Genomic DNA, 12845 nt, shown 5'->3' with positions numbered 1-12845 from the left:
GTCAGGACACATGCCTGGGTTGCAGGCCAGGTCCCCAGTTGAAGGCACGTGAGGGACAACCACACATTGATGTTTCTCTCTCTTTCTCTCTCCCTTCCCTCTCTATTTAAAAAATAAATAAATAAAATCTTTTAAAAAAATGAAAACAAACTCAAAAGTATCAACAACTGAACCTATAAAAACAAAAACAGAAACTAAGCAAACAGCTAGAACAGAAATAGACTCACAGAAATGGAGATCACATGGAGGGTTAGTAGTGGGGAGGGAGAGGGGGGAGAATGGGGGAAAAGGTATAGGGAATAAGAAGCACAAATGGTAGGTACCAAATAGACAGGAGGAGGTTCAGAATAGTATAAGAAATGGAGAACCCAAAGAACTTATATGTACAACCCATGAACATGAACTTGTTGGGAATAAGGAAATTAAGAACTAAATTTCACCTTAGTAAACAAGAACCACACTGTAGCTAAAAGGAAATGATAAGGGAGACATAGTGCAGCTAAGCAAACATCCTGTGTCGAGCAGCTGCTCTCCCCTGGGTAGGCTAGATAAGCAATGCTTTGTAGTTTTTAATGAGAAAATAGGAACCTAGCTAGCTAGAGCCAGGAGATTACTAGGTTAAGGAACAAACATCCTGCCTTCCCGCCTTATGCAAGAATGCTTGGTTTGAAATTCCTGCACGCGGTCTTTGTAAGTGAATTGCTAACTGCCACGTCTGCTTCTGTATAACGCTTGCTCGCCTGCCCCTATACAAGGACATAGTTGTAAGCGCTCGGCGCAGCTCTTGTTTGCAGCTCCTTGTGGGCACTGTGTCACTGGACACTTTGAGAGTTCGCCCCTGCGCAGGTTAAACTTGGCCAATAAAGTGACATCTTTGATACCCTGAAAGTCTCTGATATTTGTTCTCGCGTTTGCTGGATGCTACAGAACTAAGTGGAGGTGTAAGAGAGTGCAGCCAGGGGGCCCCCCAAAGAAGGATTTGTAGTGGGTCCCAGAACTCAGGGTGTCCAGGAAATATTAAAAATATGGGATCTCCTCACGCTCACAAGTCTGAACTGAGGGATGGGACACATGGAGCAAGGCCATTGAGAGCTATTTTGCGTAGCAACAGTTTTGCAGATAATCTCTAGAAAGGTCACTTAACATATCTATAACTTTTGCCCAGTTTCATGGATATGTTAAATAGCTGTGGCTATGCTTCGAGCCAGGGGAATGGGAGTGACTTCCACCCAAGATGTAACTAGGAGGCAACTCCTTTTGGTTACAGAGCTTGCATAAGAGCTTGGAGATGATTGACTCTACACCATGGGGCCATGCCTTCCCCGGACTTGCTATGGCAGCCCAGAAAAGCTTGGAAAATACGGGAATGCTGGCAGGTGTAGCCGATTGTGGGAGGAGTCAGGAATGGAGCTGCAGAGGAAGATTGGTGCTGGGATTTAAACCCAGGAGCAGCAGCTATGACAAGAAGAACCATGTGGCTTTGGGTCTCCCTTTGTCATGCAGCTTAGAAGCCAGAACGCAAGAAGTAGCAGCGATGCAGAGCTCTCTCTTAGCAGTTTGGAAGAATGCAGGAGAGACGCTGTGGGAAGGAAAGGGGTGAAAGGACTCTTGCTTATGGGCCATAAGAAGGTGCATTGTGGTTTTGGATTAAGACTAGGGATCCCAGTGACACAGCTGATGGTTCTGGGAACCGAGGGAGGCCTGCCAGCCGAGCACAGATTACTGGGAAGAACCGGAGGCTACCTGAGCCATGGACCTCTATTTCTTTTCCTGAGATATGGTACCCCGGGACTGGGAAAAAGGGGGAAGGAAGGACTGTGTGTGTTTGTGGATGTCTTAAGGGACTTTGGGATTTTAATGAAGACATTAAGTTATTACTCTTAAGTCTGTATAACTTTTGAATAAATCATTCCTTTTCTTTTCACCAATCTCTGACATTGAAAGCTATAATGCCCTGGCAGCAGGCAAGGCACACCTAGTACAGGGGACCCCAGGAGAAGGGGGCTCCATTCGGTAACATTGTGTGACCCATTCTTTTGTGGCCAATCAAGGAAAACCATGGGAGACCACCTGCACAGTAGCTTTAGAGCAATACAACTACTTGTATATGTGCAATAAAAGCTCGCCAAAACTAGCCAAGAAGGATCCACTCCTATAAAAATAGAATCCTTCCAGCCCAGTTCAATTCTTTGTCCCAGTCACCAAGAACTTGGTTACCTGTGCCCACCTGTGATGGGGGAAATGTGGTTGGGAAGGGGAGTGTAGGGCAGAAAGGAATAAAGGAGGGAAAATGGGACAACTGTAATAGTATAATCAATAAAATATTTTTTAAAAAGTGGGTTTCTTCATAGATAATCTGACAAGTTATCATAAAAAGTGTTTCCTGAGACAATAAGGAGATGATACAATATTCTTCTTGAAACCTTTCTGTATTTTTTTTACATTACCTTTTAGTCCCCTTATAACCACCTTCCCCCACCAATCATCACACTGTTGTCCATGAGTCCTTTTTCCTTTTCCTCAATCCCTCCATCCACTAACCCCCTCCCCAATAGCTGTCATCCTGCTCTCTGTCTACGAGTCTGTCCCCATTTTCCTTGTTCAGTTTGTTTATTAGATTCCACATATGAGTAAAATCATATGGTATTTGTCTTTCTCTGACTTACTTCACTTAGCATAATATTCCCCAGGTCCATCCACACTGTTGCAAAGGGTAAAATTTTCTACTCCATTGTGTAAATATCCCATAGTTGTTTTATCCAATTGCCTATTAATAGACACTTGGACTGTTTCCATATCTTCGTGATTGTAATTAATACTGCAATGAACACAGGGATGCTTATGTTCTTTTGGATTAATGTTTTGGGTTCCTTTGGATATATTCCCAGAAGTGGGATTGCTGGGTCATAAGGCAGTTCCATTTTTAATTTTTTGAGATATCTTCATATTGCTTTCCACAGTGGCAGCACAAGTCTGCATTCCCACCAACAGTGTAAAGGGTTCCACTTACTCTACATCCTCACCAGCACTTGTTGTTGGTTGATTTATTAGCGACAGCCATTCTTACAGGTGTGAGATGATATCTTATTGTGGTTTTAATTTGCATTTATCTGATGATTAGTGACATTGAGCATCTTTTCATATGTCTATTGCATATCTGTCTGTCTCTCCAAAGGGAGAAGTATCTATTCAGGTCCTTTGTCCATTTTTTAATTGGGTTGTTTGTGGTTTTTTGGTATTGAGTTTTGTAAGTACTTTGTAAATTTTGGATATTAACCCCTTATCAGATATATTGGCAAATATGTTCTCCTATTCTGTGGGTTGTCTTTTTAGTTTGTTGATGATTTCCTTTGCTGTGCAAACACTTTTTAGATGGATGTAGTCCCATTTGTTTATTTTTTTCTTTTGTTTCCCTTGCCTGGGGAGATACATCTGCTAAAAAATTGCTATGAGCAACATCCACAATTTTGCTGCCTGTGCTTTCTGTTAGGATTTTTATGGTTTCTAGTCTAACATTTAAGTCTTTAATCCATTTTGAATTTATTCTTGTATGTGGTGAAATGTGGTGGTTTCATTTTTCTGCACATACCTGTCCAATTTTCCCAACACCATTTATTCAATAAACTATCTTTAGCCCATTGTATGTGCTTGCTTTCCCTGTCAAATATTGACTATAAAAGTGTGGATTCGTTTCTGGGCTCTATTTTGTTCCATTGATCTGTGTGTCTGTTTTTATGTTTCCCCTCAATAAAATAGCTGAGGATCTGAACTGAGAAAATATATTTGAGTACAGTTTGTGAAACTTAATACTTTTTTTTGCATCATCAGAGAATATATTAATGAACTCAAAACCAACTTGCCCACTTAGTATGCAGTTCAGATGGGAGACTGCCCAGTACAGGAGCCGGACTGTCATCCTATGCTTGCAGTTAAGTTGTCTAACACAGGCAAACAGTTTTCTCCCCATTTCGTGGTAATTAAACCTTCCTACTAGCAAAAGAGGTAACCAGCCCCCATGGACCAAAGGCAACAGAATCACAGGATGGGGATTGCCTCGTAATAATTTTCATTTTGAGGTTCGGAACTCTTGACACAACATTCTGTATAGCAAGGTGTTCAGGACTTGCTGTGCCTGAGGGACTGTTAAAAGAAAAAGATCTATTTCCTCTTTGTGACTTGATGCACAGATGAAAGTTTAACTCACAATAATAGAAATCCGTCATTGATAAGTCACATCCTAGTCTTTCAGGGCCTCCTAAGTAGAAGGCATCTTCAGTTTTCCCATGTCTCAGCTTCTAGCTGTTTTGTAGTTTTAACACTGAAATGTCAATGGTGCATATGTCCAGAGTCAATTAAAAAGACTGTCACATCCTTTTCTCTTAGTTTATCTATTTTTCACTATCTCTTGGTCCCAGATTTATCTGACCTTTTGTTATCCTCTGCTATTGCTCTTTAGTGGTCTCTTGATTGTCTCCACATTTTGTGGGCTGGTTGGGAGAGGGCACTTGGGAAGGGTCTGCTGCTGTGGGGAAGTTTCGAGTCACCAGGGTGCCTCTGGGGATGGTCCCTTCCAGGGCAGCAGGAATTCCCCGGTGCCACACCCACAATGCCTGGTGGAGATCTCCATGTGGCACCAATGAGCTCTGGATGAATTGCTTGCTGATCTGTTATTGAACAGGAGCAGTAGTGACAAAGAATTCCTTGTTCGCACAGTTTCTTAAGCTTTCTAGGATGAGACCAGTGATGCCCAGCTGATCTCAGTGGCAGCGGCCTCCCTCATCTCTAGTGACGCTTGTTCACTATACCAGACTGTTGTGGGGCATGCTAATGAGATTCTGTGCATCTTTCAAGGGACCTCTGTGCAAAGCTGAAAGGCTCCAATTGGTGCACCTCAAAGGCCAGCCCTCCTATCCTGCCTTCCTTGGGGGCCTGGGCTAACTAAGTCTTTCTCATCCCCCAGTCCACAGTGGGCTGCATTCACCAGGAATGCTCCTTGCCTCATCTGCTTTATAGTGAAGTTGTTGATGAGGTGGTGATTATGTTCATTGAGATTACAGTGTAAGGAGATGTGGTGGCTCTCTGCTAGAGTAAGTCCTAAGGGTGTAGAGCCTCTGTCCACCCAGGGACCGCTCTACCTGGTCCTGCAAGTAGGGGTAATAAAAGATGACACTGAATCCAAAGGTCTTGTCTCGAACAGCGACCATCTCTCCCTGTGAGCGAAGCCTGTGAGGCCCGGTGTCTTTCGGAGAAGGCAGGCTGCTCCCCAGGCAACCTCCCTGATCTGCTCAGCACTCTGCACCCATGTGCCTTCCCACAGGGCCTGGTACAGCCACGTGTTTCTCCAGGACATATTGAGGTTGTGGCAGAAGCTGGAATAGGCCATCTCCACTGCCATCGATGGGATATTGCACATGGCGATCTCCAGCTCACCAGCAGACTTGATGTCCACTTTGTAGTAGCTGCTCCCTATCCACATGATCACTCTGAGGGCCTTGAACTTCTCTAGGTCCTCCCTCATGAGGGTGATGGTTTGGTACATCGTGGTGTCACACCTTCGTTCAACACCTTCTCGAAGGCCTTCCACACGGACTGTGAGTCACAGAAGGCCACGATGGACAGGTCCTTCTCTCTTGATCTAACTTTGCAATGCCTCTTCAAGAGGCAAAGCTGTCCTCTAAGAACTTAGAGGAACAATGTGGAACTTAAGTTCCACATTGAATATCCACATTGATTGGATACTTATTCTGAGTCCTTTTTCAAGGGCTGTTGGTACATTGGTGGATGTTCTACTTACCTGATGGATAGATACTTACAATAAGGACACAAAAAATGGACCACCACATTCACTCATTCAAAATAATGGGATCTCATCACCAGCCCTTCCTTGGTGAATGGGTTGACCTACAAGTTCCTGAATTACTGCTCAGAGAGAACTGGGCAAGTTCAGCGGTGGCCCACCAATACCAAGGCCAATGCTGGCACAGCACTGGGCATTCAGTAGGCTGTGGGGGTGATGTGATCCTCCCAAGTCCTGAATCAGACACCCATCTGCAGATGCACATACTCCTCTTCCCCACGTGTGAACCAGGGATACCTGTGAGCATGAGAGAGTCTTCTCACTCCTAGATGGGAACCCCTGAAGCATGGGCAGTGGGACTTCGAGAGCTGGCTGCTCCCATTCCTTCCTTCATTCACAGTCACCTACCCATCAGTCTGCCAGGTGGAAAACCACTATAGATTTACTTTGGCTCCTTTAAGAAAAAGAAAGACTCCCTGGCCCTACTTCATCTCAAGTATTAATGGGAGGTTTGGAGTAGATCAATGAGTACCAGCCAAGACTCACATCTAAAAATGACTCACATGAAGGTTTCACCCCATACCAAGGAACCTGATGGCTGGGGTAGGTCTGGATTTGTCTGTTTAATAATCTCCCAGGGGATGCTCATGCTCAGTGAGAGATGAGAACCTGGGCAGAAGAACCATCTCAGTCTCAGGGCTTCACCATCTCTACCACATGCACAATCTTCTGGGCACCTGCCCAGGCGCAGCTGGTCTCAAGGGGGTCTGACACTGCACCTCCAACACCTCCCAGAGAAGGGCCCTGCACTGCCACCTGGACCACTCTGTGAGGAGCACAATCTTGTGTGCATGTTGATCTTCTATGCTTTTGATAATTTCTTGGGACTCTGTCACCTAGAGAATGAGTTCTAGCCTCCTTGTAAAACACCTCCCTTCCCACAGAGCTGCAGAAACAGGTTTCTGGGATACAACCAGGGACAAGCACAAGACGCTCAAATACAGCCTGACAGTGTCACATGAGGAAGGAACTTACCAAAGAGTTTAGCCAAATATTCTTCTTGCTTATATGGACTTGATGCAAATTTAGAATTTTTCAAGCTCTTTTGTTGAGAAAAGCCTATGGGGAAACAAACCTTAGCTGTGAATAAATCTCTCATCAGATCTGCATGCAACATTTTCAACAGATCCTCCCATGCATGGTGTGTGGAATCACCACCATCACACAGTTGGCTGCTCTAGGGCAAAGAGCACTGGAAAGGGCTTCTGGTCCACCCTTTGAGAGCCTTGTGAGCTCAGGCAGAAAAGCTCTGTGGATCTGGCTTTCTCCTTGAGACTGGTGGGAAAGGCACCAACCACAGGAGGGGGAGGGAGGTAAATCTTGCTGATGTGCCCTCCCCTTCTCACGTCTCAGTGTTGTGTCTGTTGTGGACTCATGGCTGTGCGCAGTGCTCAGTGTGGGGCAGACAGACAGACAGACAGACACACCTCGGGTTTTTTGAAGAGAAACTCTCCCCTGTCCAAGGAATGATGCCAATAGGAGAGATCTCGGCCACTTTGGGGACGTGGTGCTTTCTTGTTTTGGAGGAGAGGGAACAATACTACTGCATACTCAGCCCTGATCCACACTGTGGGTCTGTGTTTGGCTATCCCCCTCCCCATTTGGTGAGCACAGGAAGTCCCTGATATTGATATCAACGAATGAAAAAATGAAGGTGCAAATGAAATGGACTGGTGGGCAATATCCTGTAGGACCTCATGGGCCGATTTCAAGACTTCTGCTCACACTGCTGTGGCTGCATCAAGGATGTGCATCAGTTGGGCTCAGGCACTATAGTGACCCATGGAGATTTTGAGCTACAGTGTCAGGCTTTTCTTCATGGAGGCTGTGATGTCTCAGTGTGCAGACACAGGTTTGTGATTCAAGGTCATGACCAGCCCTTTTTTCTGTCCCCAGGGTAGTGGCAAACCACCAAGGAGAAACCGATGCCCTAAGGAAGGGTGGTTAAGGCCACACCACCCACCAACTCCAAGTGCCAGTCGGAGAGCTGTTGTGAGTGTGTGTGGATCTGCCCTGTGGCTCGGATGCAGTGACAGTGCTGCCCGTTGCCTGGTGTCCTGGCAGACAATATGCATAGCCACTGAGTGATGTGTGCACGCAGCAGCTTTCAGCTCTTCATGAGAATGTAATAAGTTTGTTCAAGACACGTTGACATTTCTTCCAGGTACACTGTCTTTTTGGTAAATGAAAAACATTTTATTTTGCTGAGATATTAATGAATCATTAATGATCATTACAATGGTAGTATATTAAGACCATGCAGTAAAATATCTGTTCACAAAAATCCTTTTGTTTTTAAAGTGCCCTGACGAGAGTAGCTACTGTCTCCCCTTTTCCTGCTGCCCCACTGACTGGGCAGTTTACATAATGTACTCACTGCCCTTTATTACATATGACACTGTTTTACAACCTTGGTCTACTTAATTTTTGGAGAACAATACTGTTCTTCCCCCATCACCAGGATTGTGTCTTCTGTTCCTGCTTTCTCCCCACACCTGACAAGTTTTACATGAAGAGAATTCTCAGAATGTAGTCAGCCAATAAGCTTAGTAAACAGCAAAAAAGCAGGGAACTAGGATGTCACTTGGGAATGCTGTGTTCACAACAGCATCAGCCAGATGGTCAAAAGGCAGAGACAGTTCAAACACCCATCAACTGATAAGTGGATTTAACAAAATGAGGCATACCCATACAATGGAAAGTTGTTGAATCATAAAAATTTTGGAAATCTGTTAAATAAAAGAAACCAATCACAAAAGACCACATAGTGCATGATTCTACTTACGAAATATTCAGGCTAGAGAAACCTACAGAGGAGACAGTGGTCGCCAGGGGCCTTGGGAAAGGGGAGTTGGGGACTGACAGTTAGTGGCTGTGACATTACTTTTGGGGATGATGGAAGTGTTCTAAAATTGGGGAGTGGTGATTCACAGCTCTTTATACTACACACTGGTGGATTATACACTTTCTGAGGGTGAATTTTATGTCACATGTAAATATCTCAGGCCGCTATTTGTTACAGCGTGTGTGTGTGAGGGACAGACAGAGGAAGATCGACCGGGTCAGCACATGGAGGTTCATCATACAAATCTTTCAACATAATGTATAGTCGGAATTTTTTATAATGAAAAGTTAAAATGTGCATGTATGCTACCCTCTTGTGGATCCCTGAATTTTTGGAAAGGTTCAAAGTTAGGAAAAATGTTTAAGTTACTCCCTTTTCCTGAGAGCAAGAAATCATTATGGTAGATTCAGGGACGTGAAGAGGGTAGAGGATGGGGGAAGCCCCATGTTCACCACTTCAGAACTCGCAGGAAGTGACCACCATCTCCTGCCTGCTTTAGGCTCCAGGTGAGCCACCCACTTCTCTATTTGCCACAACAGTATACTTGTTTCAGTACCTTTGGTCAGGTGGGAAGGGTGGTGGAGGGCTGCACCATGCCAACAGTCCAAGAAGAGAACAAAGAAGAGGCTCTCTATTCCTCTCTTTGCCATGGTCTGTGCACCATTAGAAGCAAATCTCTCGATGGAACACCCTTGAACTCTAGGATACTATGGAACCTTATGGTCTGTGAAGTCACAGCAGAGGCAAGGTGGGGGCAGTTCTCGGGGGGAAGGAGGGAGGGCCCAACTCCTTAGACAAGGACAAGAGGGGAACCGGGGCCTGAGCAGTGCCTTCCTCCATCCCACCAGCAATGTAGCTGGAAGGCAGGTTGCAAGTGACAAAAACACCACTCAATCTAGCCAGTAAAATCTTAGGATAAATCAAGATATCACATTAAGTATTGTTATTTATTATATTACATAAAATTATAATACCCAAAATATTATAAACTAAAGTATAAGTTAATGTCCCTCATGTATCACTATTTCCCCATTATATTTTTTAAATATTTAGTATTTATTTGAGAGAGAGAGATCAAGATCGATTTGTTGTTCCACTTATTTATGCATTCACTGTTTGATTCTTGCATGTGCCCTGACCAGGGATCGAACTCAAACCCTAGCCCATCAGGACAATGCTCTAACCAACTAAGCTGCCCACACACGGCTTCCCTATAATGTTTCCCTATTAAAGATTTTTACTTTGAAACTACATTCAAAGTAAAAATCTTTATATTTTAGCACTTTTATATTTTAGCACTTTATATTTTAGCACTTTTAACTGCATTCTTTCCCCTGCATTTTCATTTGCATTGGGTCCCACAAATTGTACATCTGGCACCACCCTTTAGCCCTCCTGTTCACACACCGTATGCAGTAGGGTAATGAAAGAGATCTCTGGGGGGTGAAAAGTTGCACAAAAAAATTATAAAGCTGAGTTCTGAGTAGCTCAGGCGTATTCCTTTGCTGGGGCTGCCATAACAACGTACCATAAAATGGGTGGACTGGGGCTAAAACAGCAAAAAGCTATTGTCTTACAGTTCTGGAGGCCAGAAGTTTGAGGTCAAGGTGTCAGCCCGGCTGGTTCTTTCTGAGATCTCTCTCCTTGGCTTGTAGGTGGCCATTCTTTCCCTGTGTCTTCACAGTGTCTTCCCTCCATATGCAATGTTCCTTTCCTTAACAGGACCTCATTTAGTCTGAATTACCTCTGTAAAGACATGTCAAATAAAGCCACAATCTGCGATACTGAGGGTTAGGACTTCCACATTTAGATTTAGGGATGGGAGGTGGGACACCATTCAATTAATAACTTTAGGTAATGACAGAAGCATAAGTCTTGTTTCTCTAAAATATCTTTTAAAAAGTAAAAAGAGAACAGAAAAGAACATATAAAACAACATGAAACTCACAACCTCAGCAAAACCAGGATAAGGTGGCATCAGGCTCAGCATTCCCTCATCTGTCTTTCTTGTAGGGTCTTTCTCTCAGGGAAGTCCCCAAAGACCCCACCCTCTGGGTTTCTTGTGTGTGTGGAGAACTTACCTGCACTGATGCCTTTTGTCTGCACAGCTCCAGCTGGACAGGGCTGGCCTCAACCCATGGGTCAAAATATGATACCAGGGATTCCTTTGTAAGGGCTGGTTTAACCAGCAGGAACATGTTGCGCGTGGGTCACCAGCCAGCAGTGACCACGGAACACCGTGGATGGCTCGACGATAAACACGCGAGAAAAAACACCACATGCACAGAGACAGACTAGTTTCTCTGGGGAAGTAGGGACGAAATGGCCACCCCCCCTAGTGGGGAGTGCGCCGATTTACAGTCCATACCTGCTTTTATTGGGCTCATTTTGCATAATAATTCAGGTAAAGTACAGTACTCATTCGGGGAAGTAAGGAACCATAGAAAACAAAGAACTCTGCCGGTCTATTGAGTTGGGGGTCAAAGAGCTGTAAGACTGAGGAACAAACTAACTTCCTCCTAAGACCCTTCTCATTCAACTGAGAGCATTCTAAACAAAGAAGGTTTCACAGTAATTTACATGTTCTTTCTTAGGCCTGATCACCCTGGGGAATCCGCACTTCTCAGTACCGAGCTGCACCACCCTGTTATTGTTTTAGGCTTAGGTGGAGCAAGGGAACTAAGGTAACCAAGAGATAAGGAGATTTTCTCCCAGACGCTGAGAACTCAGGCTATGTCAAAGCCGAGGAGCGAGGGTCCATCACCCCCCTTTTGCTGCAGCCCCCCCCAAGTCCTTCTTTTGGGGGGCCTCCCAAAGTGATCGTGCCTGGCTTAGGTCGTTCCCCCGTGGGGAATCTTACCCGTCTTTGGCTAACCGACCAAGCTTTTGGGGGTTCAGTTATGAATAAAGCAGCAGAAGCAGCATTCCTGCCAGGAAGATAAGCTTTTGTCTCCTTGCTGGCTTACAGTTCCAAGGGCGTTCCCTTAGCCTTAGCTAGGCGGGGGTTTCAGCTTCTGATACCAGTCAGGGCGGTTCCCAACAGGAACAGGACGCAGGAGGCTCAGCAGCCCACTCTGTGGCTTCTCCCCAAACCGTGGCATGAGTGAGAGGCCCCAGGTAAACAAGGGCTGCTAAACTCTGATTATGAATTTGGGCCCAATTAATGACAACGAGGAGTCCTTTTTGACAGCTAGAATCCTTCCCCAGGGAGTCAACAATCTTTTTTAGTAAAGTGGGTATAAATAAGTTACTGAGACTGAAAAAGTCAAAAGATCTAAGCGTGAGGGTGTTGTTCAGGCGGAAAAGGAGAGGGTGACTCAGAGGGGCGGGGGGAGTGGCTGGCCCTTCGGGTTGAGGGATCCTCTCGCTTGCTGTCATTCTCTTATGCACCTTCCTCTCTTCCTCTCTCTTTGTTTCTCCCTCCAAAATAAGTTTTCTGAGCTCTTCCTCTTTCTAGTTGTCTCAGAGGCTAACTGGCAAGCCTGCCCTCCTGCCACTGTAGCTGGGCTTGCTCCAGGGCCTCCACAGCGAGCTTTGAGGCCCTTTCCACTGCTCCTCACCCCACCCTACCCCACCACCACTGTTGTCCTAGTGTCTGTGGAATTTCTTCACAGCCAGGACCCTGGCCTTCTATGAATGACTGTTAGGTAGACAACTTTTCACTTCAGTAGTTTATTTCATTTTAAAGTAATTTATCACAAAGACAGACAGACAGACCAACGGAATAAAATAGAGAGACCTCACATATATGAACCAAGGGTCTTTGACAGGGGTGACAAAACCATTTAGAAAAGAAAAGACAGTCTTTTCAACAAACAGTGCTGGGAAAACTGAATATTTGCATGAAAAAGAAAGAAGCTGGACCCTTACCTAACACCATACATAAAAATTAACTCAAATGAGTTAAAGACCTAAATATAAGAACTTGAACTATAAAGGTCTTAGAAGAAAACATAGGGCAAAAGCTTTAGGACATTGGATTTGGTATCTCAGACATCAAAGGCAGAGGCAACAAAAGAAAAGATAGACAAGTTAGACCATGAAAATTTTGAAAATGTGTGCATCAAAAGACACTATTAATAGCCCTGGCTGGTGTGGTTCAGTAGATTGAACGCCAGCCTGCGAACCAAAGGGTTGCCAGTT

General features: G+C 44.8%; 1 pseudogene; it reads right to left on the bottom strand.

The window, feature by feature from the left end:
- Nucleotides 1–4442: 4442 nt before the first annotated feature.
- On the bottom strand, nt 4443–10900 carry LOC123811262 (annotated as a pseudogene).
- Nucleotides 10901–12845: the final 1945 nt, after the last annotated feature.

The sequence above is a fragment of the Phyllostomus hastatus genome, unplaced genomic scaffold, assembly GCF_019186645.2.
Source record: "Phyllostomus hastatus isolate PE091 unplaced genomic scaffold, TTU_PhHast_1.1 phas_scaffold_78, whole genome shotgun sequence".
In the NCBI taxonomy this organism is placed as follows: Eukaryota; Metazoa; Chordata; class Mammalia; order Chiroptera; family Phyllostomidae; genus Phyllostomus; species Phyllostomus hastatus.
Note: the sequence above shows the minus strand (reverse complement) of the source record. Positions and strands in the feature narration are given on the sequence as shown.